Genomic DNA, 7,461 nt, shown 5'->3' with positions numbered 1-7,461 from the left:
CATCCGTGTCCTTTTTGGGGTTTATCTTCGGGGAGGGGTTTTTCAGGACCGACCCTGAGAAGATTAAGGCAGTGGTGGAGTGGCCAGTTCCGGAAACAAGGAAACAATTGCAACGATTCTTGGGGTTCGCAAACTTTTATAGGCGTTTCATCAGGAATTACAGCCGCATCGCCGCACCCCTATCTCAGCTTACCTCCACGACCAGAGCGTTTAAATGGACTCCTGAGGCCGACGCTGCTTTCGGTAAGCTGAAGGATTTATTTTCATCCGCACCTATTCTCTGTCATCCAGACCCCACACGGCAGTTTATCCTCGAGGTGGATGCATCCGATACAGGAGTCGGGGCGGTTCTATCCCAGAGGTCGCTATTGGATAACAAGGTACACCCCTGTGCATTTTTTTCCCGCCGATTGTCTCAAGCAGAAAGAAATTATGATGTGGGCAACAGATAATTGTTGGCTGTTAAATTGGCTTTGGAGGAATGGCGCCATTGGCTTGAGGGCACAGAGACTCCCTTCCTGATTTGGACAGATCATAAGAACCTCACATATTTGAGAGAGGCTAAACGGTTAAACCCCAGACAGACACGCTGGTCCTTATTTTTCAACCGTTTCAATTTCACACTGACTTTCCGACCTGGTACCAAGAACATCAAGCCTGACGCTCTCTCCCGCCAGTTTTCTCCTCCAGACACCCCGGAACCGGTGGAGGGCATCATCTCCCCGGTCTGCATCGTCAGAGCCCTTACCTGGCCTATTATGAAAGAGGTTCGTGAGGCCCACCTGAAGGAACCTGATCCTGGCACTGGTCCCCCTGGCACTTTATTCGTCCCCTCTCATATGAGGTCCAATGTACTTGACTGGCTCCACACCAATAGACTTTCTTGTCATCCCGGTACAGCACGTATGCTGTCTCTTACTAAGAGACATTTCTGGTGGCCCACGCTCTCTAAAGATGTCAAGGACTTTGTCGCAGCCTGCTCCATTTGTGCCAGGAATAAGACCGGTACTCAGCCTCCTGCCGGTCTCCTACAGCCTCTGCCGACGCCTAGCCGACCCTGGTCTCACATCTCAGTGGACTTCGTCACTGGGTTGCCCCCTTCTGAAGGTAACACCACTATTCTGACCATCATCGACAGGTTTTCGAAAGCAGCACATTTTGTCCCGCTACCCAAGCTCCCATCGGCCATGGAGACAGCGTAAATCTTGGTCCAACAAGTTTTCAGGATTCATGGCATCCCTTCAGATGTGGTCTCAGACAGAGGGCCGCAGTTCATTTCCCAAGTTTGGCGTTGTTTCTGTAGGACATTGGGGGCGTCCACCAGTCTCACTTCGGGGTATCATCCTCAGTCAAACGGACAGACTGAGAGGTGCAACCAAGAGCTGGAGACCACTCTGAGGTGCATTGTGGAGCGTAACCCCTCGGCGTGGAGTCAACACCTTGTGTGGGTCGAGTACGCCCACAACTCACATACCTCCTCGGCCACAGGTATGTCACCTTTTGAGGCTTCACTGGGTTATCTCCCTCCCTTGTTCCCCAGTCAGGAGACAGAGGTATCAGTACCGTCTGTCCAGCACCATTTTCGCCGTTGTAGACGTGTCTGGCGCCAAACACGGGCGGCTCTTCTTCGCACAGCGGCTCAAAACAAAAGGTTCGCGGACCGTCACCGTTCCGCCGCACCTTCTTATCGGGAGGGCCAGAAGGTATGGTTATCCACCAGAGACATTCATCTCAAGGACACCCCCAGGAAATTGGCTCCTCGCTTCATCGGCCCATTCACGATTGACAAGATCATCAATCCCTAGGCTGTGCGCCTACAGCTCCCCAGCTCCTTGAGAATCCACCCTACCTTCCACGTTTCTCAGGTAAAACCTGTTTCAGAGAGCCCTTTGTGCCCTCCTGCCGACCTCCCTCCACCCGCCCGACTTATTGACAACCATCCTGCCTTCACTGTCCGTACCATTCTGGATGTCCGTCGCCGGGGATGGGGCTTCCAGTATCTCGTGGATTGGCAGGGCTATGGGCTGGAGGAGCGATCTTGGATTCCCCGTTCCTTCATACTGGACCCCAGCCTTATCACCACCTTCTTCAAGGCCCACCCCGAGAAGCGCCTTGGGTCGCCCAGGGGCGACCCGTGAAGGGGGGGGGGGGGTACTGTAAGAGTTGAACTTGCTGCAGCCCCAAGATGGCCGCCAATCATCCACAGCTGACGACCATTCCACCTGACGAGCTCCTCCACTACATAAGGCTGCAGTCAAGCTCTTCTCATCGCTGGAGCATTACTTCCTCTCTGGTAGTTGTGCCCCTAGCCAGTATTTTGAGTTTATGAAAAGGATTTCTTACCGTGTATTCTTGTGTCTACAGTTTCCTGGTCTCCTCGGATCCTGCTCTTGGTTCTTCCAGTGTCGGAGTCTCGCCTCTGTACCTTTGCCCTCCAACCACTTGCCTGCCTTTGGATTTTCCCCAACAACTTCCCCCTGATGTCCAAGCAACGTTGCAAAGGCGTGTCAACCAAGACAGCCCCACAACATCAAGAGCCTTAAGGAAATCAGGGTGAATCTTATCCACTCTCAGAGCCCTGCTGCCTTGCAGCTTTTAAACTACTTCAGCGACCTCAGCCATGGTTATGTATGGATCAACCCAAAAGTCCCCAGACTCAGCTTCCTCCATGGAAGACGTGCTGGTGTGATTGATAAGATCAGAGAATTATTCCTTCCACCTCCTGACAACATCACTGGTTGAGGTCAACAGCACCCCACCTTCACTAAACACAGTGTTAGTAAAGTGCTGCTTTCCCCTCCTCAGCTGCCTGATGGTTTGCAAGAATCTCCTCGGAGCTGACTGAGAGTCTCTATCCAAGACCTCACTAAACTCCTCCCACATCCGAGCTTTTGCCTCAGCAACAGCCAAGGCTGTGGACCGCTTGGCTCTCTGGTACTCCTCAGCTGCCTCTGGAGTCCCTCTGGCCAACAAGGCCCAATAGGACTCATCATCAATCTATGACCTAGGTCGTCTTGGTGCCAAGTGCAATTATGGACACCTTACGTTCAAACATGGTGTTCGTGATGGACAAACTATGACTTGCACAGAAGTTCAACAACAACACAGCTTGTGTTTAGATCAGAGAGGCCGTTCCTCCCAATCACACCCCTCCAGGTCACATTGTCATTACCCACGTGGGCATTGAAGTCCCCCAGCAGAATAAAGGAGTCCCCAGTTGGCACACCATCCAACACCCCTGCCAAAGACTCCAAGAAGGCCAGATACTCTGAACTGCAGTTTGGCGTGTAGGCACAAACAACAGTCAGAGCCCATCCCCCCACCTGAAGATGAAGGGAAGCCACCCTCTCATCTACTGGGGAAAACTCCAACACACAGGCACCAAATCAGGGGGCTACAAGTAGACCCACACCAGCTCAACGCCTCTCACCATGAGCAACTCCAGAGTGGAATATGGTCCAGCCCCTCTCATGGAGATCAGTTCCAGAGCCCATGCTGTGCATTGAGGTGAGCCCAACTATATCTAGACGGTACCTCTCAACCTCGCGCACAAGCTCAGGCTCCTTCCCCATCAGAGGTGACGTTCCATATCCCAAGAGCCAGCTTTGGAAAGCCAGGGTTAGAGCGCCAAGGTCCCCACCTTCGGCCACTGCCTATGACATCATGCACCTGACTTTTATGGCCCTTCCTGCAGGTGGTGGGTCCACAGGAAGGCAAACCCATGTTGTTTCTTCAGGCTGAGCCCAACCGGGCTCCATGGGTAGAGATACGGTCACCAGGCACTCGCCGATGAGCCCCTCCCCCAGGCCTGGTTCCAGGGTGGGGCCCCGGTAACCCACATCCAGGCAAGGGACACTGAGTTTCTTGTTTTTTTCTTGTCCATATACATCTTGTGAATTGCTTTTTGTGCGGCCTATCACCTAGGACCAATCTGCCTTGGAATACCCTACCAAGGACAATTATAATTGCCCCCGACCGCATAGCTCCTAGGATCATTCAGGCACACAAACTCCTCCACCACGATAAGGCGGCGATTCAAGGAGGAGGTGCAACAATTACGGTAGTTAATATCATACCTGTTATAGACAGCCCTTTGAACAACAGCAGCTTGGAGAAATAGGTAAACTCTGACAAATGTTTATGCAAGTTTATGCAAACAAAGTTTTAAAGATTTACATCGCCATCAATTTTGCATTATAATATTTTGACATAATGTCATGATATTTCTGCAGGAAGTGCTACAACTATCTACATATACAGTATGTTGCTAATTAAGCTTGCAAATAAGTGCTGTTTATGTTGCACTTTCACAACTTCTGAACTTTTCCTCCTACCTAATGGTTGCCATTTTGTTATAATGGGTTACTTTTTTCTACTTAGGGTCGCCTTCATACTTACTGTTTAACCTCCTGCTGTTATTAAACTTTATTGGAATCATGCTGAACACAACATGCCTTCTCATATTGAAAAATACACATGAATATAGTCAATGCCAGTGTGGGACTCATTTTCAGCCCTGAAGTATCATGCCTCAGACATGCCCACTTTAGATCACGACCTATTATTATTAAAATCATTTAATTATAACCTTACATCAGGTGCAATTATAGATTATGCTCTTTAGGCAAGGCCGGATTAACCATATGGGAAACTGGGCAACTGCCGAGGGGCCCATGATCTCTAAGGGACCCAGGGCAGTGAGGGCACAAGCAGAATATCTGGTTATCTCCTGCTTTATTTGGAGCTCTGAGCTGCATTTGGGCAGCTCCGCCGCCTCCCAGTGCGGCTGCTGCAGCTCTCGTTTTTTTTTTTTCAATCGGATCCTCAACTGTGTGACCTGTCAATCAACTCAGAAGGCGTGTCAGTAACTGACCAATCGACAACCTCAATTTGTCCTGAAGGTAAACGCCCCTTACCTGCTGACAAGCTCATCAGGTTTTTTTTTTCTTGAGAAACATTGTTTTAATTAAAACAATAAGTTTGTATCTGTTGTGAGATGATTTTAGCAGTTTTGCAGATTTTTAATCTACTTAATGAAGAATCATTGATGTAATCATTGATGAACAGCTAACATGGAAAAATCAAATAAATTCTGTAAGAACAAAAATATCTAAATCTATTGCAGTACTATACAAAGTCAGGGAATTATTAAATGATAAAGCTCTGTACATGTTGTATAACACAATCATTGTTCCACATTTAATCTATTGCATTGATGTTTGGGGGAAAGCATGTAAAACATTTACAAAGCCGTTTTTTATTTTACAGAAAAGAGCTGTAAGAATTATCACCAGAAAGCATTACAGTCACCCATCAAGCACATTATTTTATCAACTGAAGTTATTGAAGTTCCATGATTTGGTAGATTATAGTATTTTGTCAGTTATGTATAGGGCTCAAAATAACACATGACCATTAAATATCCAAAGAAATTTTGTTAAAAGACAAAGTTGTTACAATCTTAAGGGGATAGAGATATTTGTCAAACCAAAATTCAGAACTAGTCTGAAGGGAAGGTCTACCTCAATCCAAGGAGTTGGATTGTGGAATGGTCTAGAGAGTGATGTGAAAAATGTCAAGTCAATGTGTACATTTAAGAAAAAGATCAAAGCTGAATTGTTAAAAAAAAAAAAGAAAAATGAAGTAGCTTAGTCTAAAAAAGTAGCTTAGTCTAAAAAACTCATTTTGGTTGTCAGCAGCAAAACTGGTTGATCCACCCTGAGACGGTGCTATTTAAGAGACTGAGCTGAATACAGCACCTCAGACTGAGGAAGTCGCTCGGATGAGAGACGAAACGTTTCTACATTTTTTGTTGATTTGCTTTGTTTTGTTTTTTTTGAATGTCCAGAGGACCAGATTTAACTTTTTTAGATTTTTCTACCTGGATTATTGAGCATGCATCAGGATAGAAGTAGCTTAGTGTGTTTTTTTGTATTAAAATTAGAAAAATTAAAAAGAGTTATTCATTTTATTCTGTTACTTGAAAATTATTATGATTGAACTAATTGTTTGAAAAAAAGGGGCAGATATAATAAGATTTTTTTTCTTCTTTCTGCTGCCTTTCATTTTAAATCTCTTGTATATTTTTTATATTGTTATGGAATTGTTTTGTATTTTTTAAAATGAATAAACTTTATACCATACCATACCAAGAATAGTATGACTTAAAACCGTTCATCAAACAGGAAGGAAGGCTTATTATCTCTCCTCTTACTACAGTGAATGTAGTACTTTGCTATAGGTACGTATGGCATCAGAGAAAGCTGAGCTTCAGTTATCCACATAAAGTAAAATGTTATCAGCATGAAAAGAAGGAATGTTAAGTTTGAGCTTAATCCAGTTTCTGATGTCTGACCAAACACTTTGTATTGACATAAAAAAAGAACCTTGCTCGAGGGATTCATCTTCTGATTTACAAAGGGCACACAAATCAACATCAAATTTAAATATTCTAGAAACATGGCTAAAGGATATATCTTGTTTATTATTTTAAAATGATTTTCCTTCACTTTAAGCAATTTAGACCATTTGACAAATTTAGAATGAGCAGAAATCATTCTGGTTTTATGATTTTTATTGGGAGATTTCTTGAAGGAATCTCTGTTATAATCAGTTAGTCCTTTGTCACAAACATTCATTGATAATCTTATTACATTTGAAGTCAACTAAGTTACAGATATTTAATTTTAATTTGGGCATCAAATCGTCACCTTTAAATATATAATATTTTTAATTATTGAATCAGCTGTTGGTCAGGTTACTTCTTGTTGTGCCATTAGCTCTAAAATAGTTATCGAATCAAGTGTTTACTTCCATCCATCCGCGGGGGTAGCAGCCTAAGTAGGGAGGCCCAGACTTCTCTCTCCCCAGCCACTTGGACCAGCTCCTCCAGGGGAATCCCAAGGTGTTCCAAGTGTTTACTTATGTAGGTAAAACTAGATGTTAAATAACCATTAAAAATACACCAGAATACAGGAAATGGCATCTACTTTATTCAAAATTTTCTGGGGGAGAACCCCCAGACCCCCCCCATCAGTGTGTGTCCCCACATACACATTATAAATGCTTCTGACACCAGTGGCCAACACGTTACTAAACAAGTACACATATGGTGTCATGTGGTGTTCAAAGTGTGTTCAACTTAATTCAGTCTTGATGGTTTATGTCAATGAGCATTTGGAGTTTTATAAATAAAAATACACTTGATAGTTAGAATTTTAAGTATATTTACTGTATATTATGGTAATTTATTCTGTATTTTGCCAGATTATGGTGATTCTGGGGTTGTGATGATGGGGCCCTTGAAGATTGTTGCCCAGGGTACAGCGAAGTGTTAATCTGGCCCTGCCTTCAGGGGCACTTTTATTCCCCAGTGCTGACAATGGCTCTTGGCTTGAAAAACATGTTGGACATTGGCATCAGAAGCATTTGTCTTTTTTTTGGGGGGGGGGGGGGGGGGGG

This window comes from Nematolebias whitei, chromosome 10 (assembly GCF_014905685.2).
Source record: "Nematolebias whitei isolate Nwh7 chromosome 10, NemWhi1, whole genome shotgun sequence".
Taxonomy (NCBI): Eukaryota; Metazoa; Chordata; class Actinopteri; order Cyprinodontiformes; family Rivulidae; genus Nematolebias; species Nematolebias whitei.
This window is presented reverse-complemented; position numbering follows the sequence as displayed.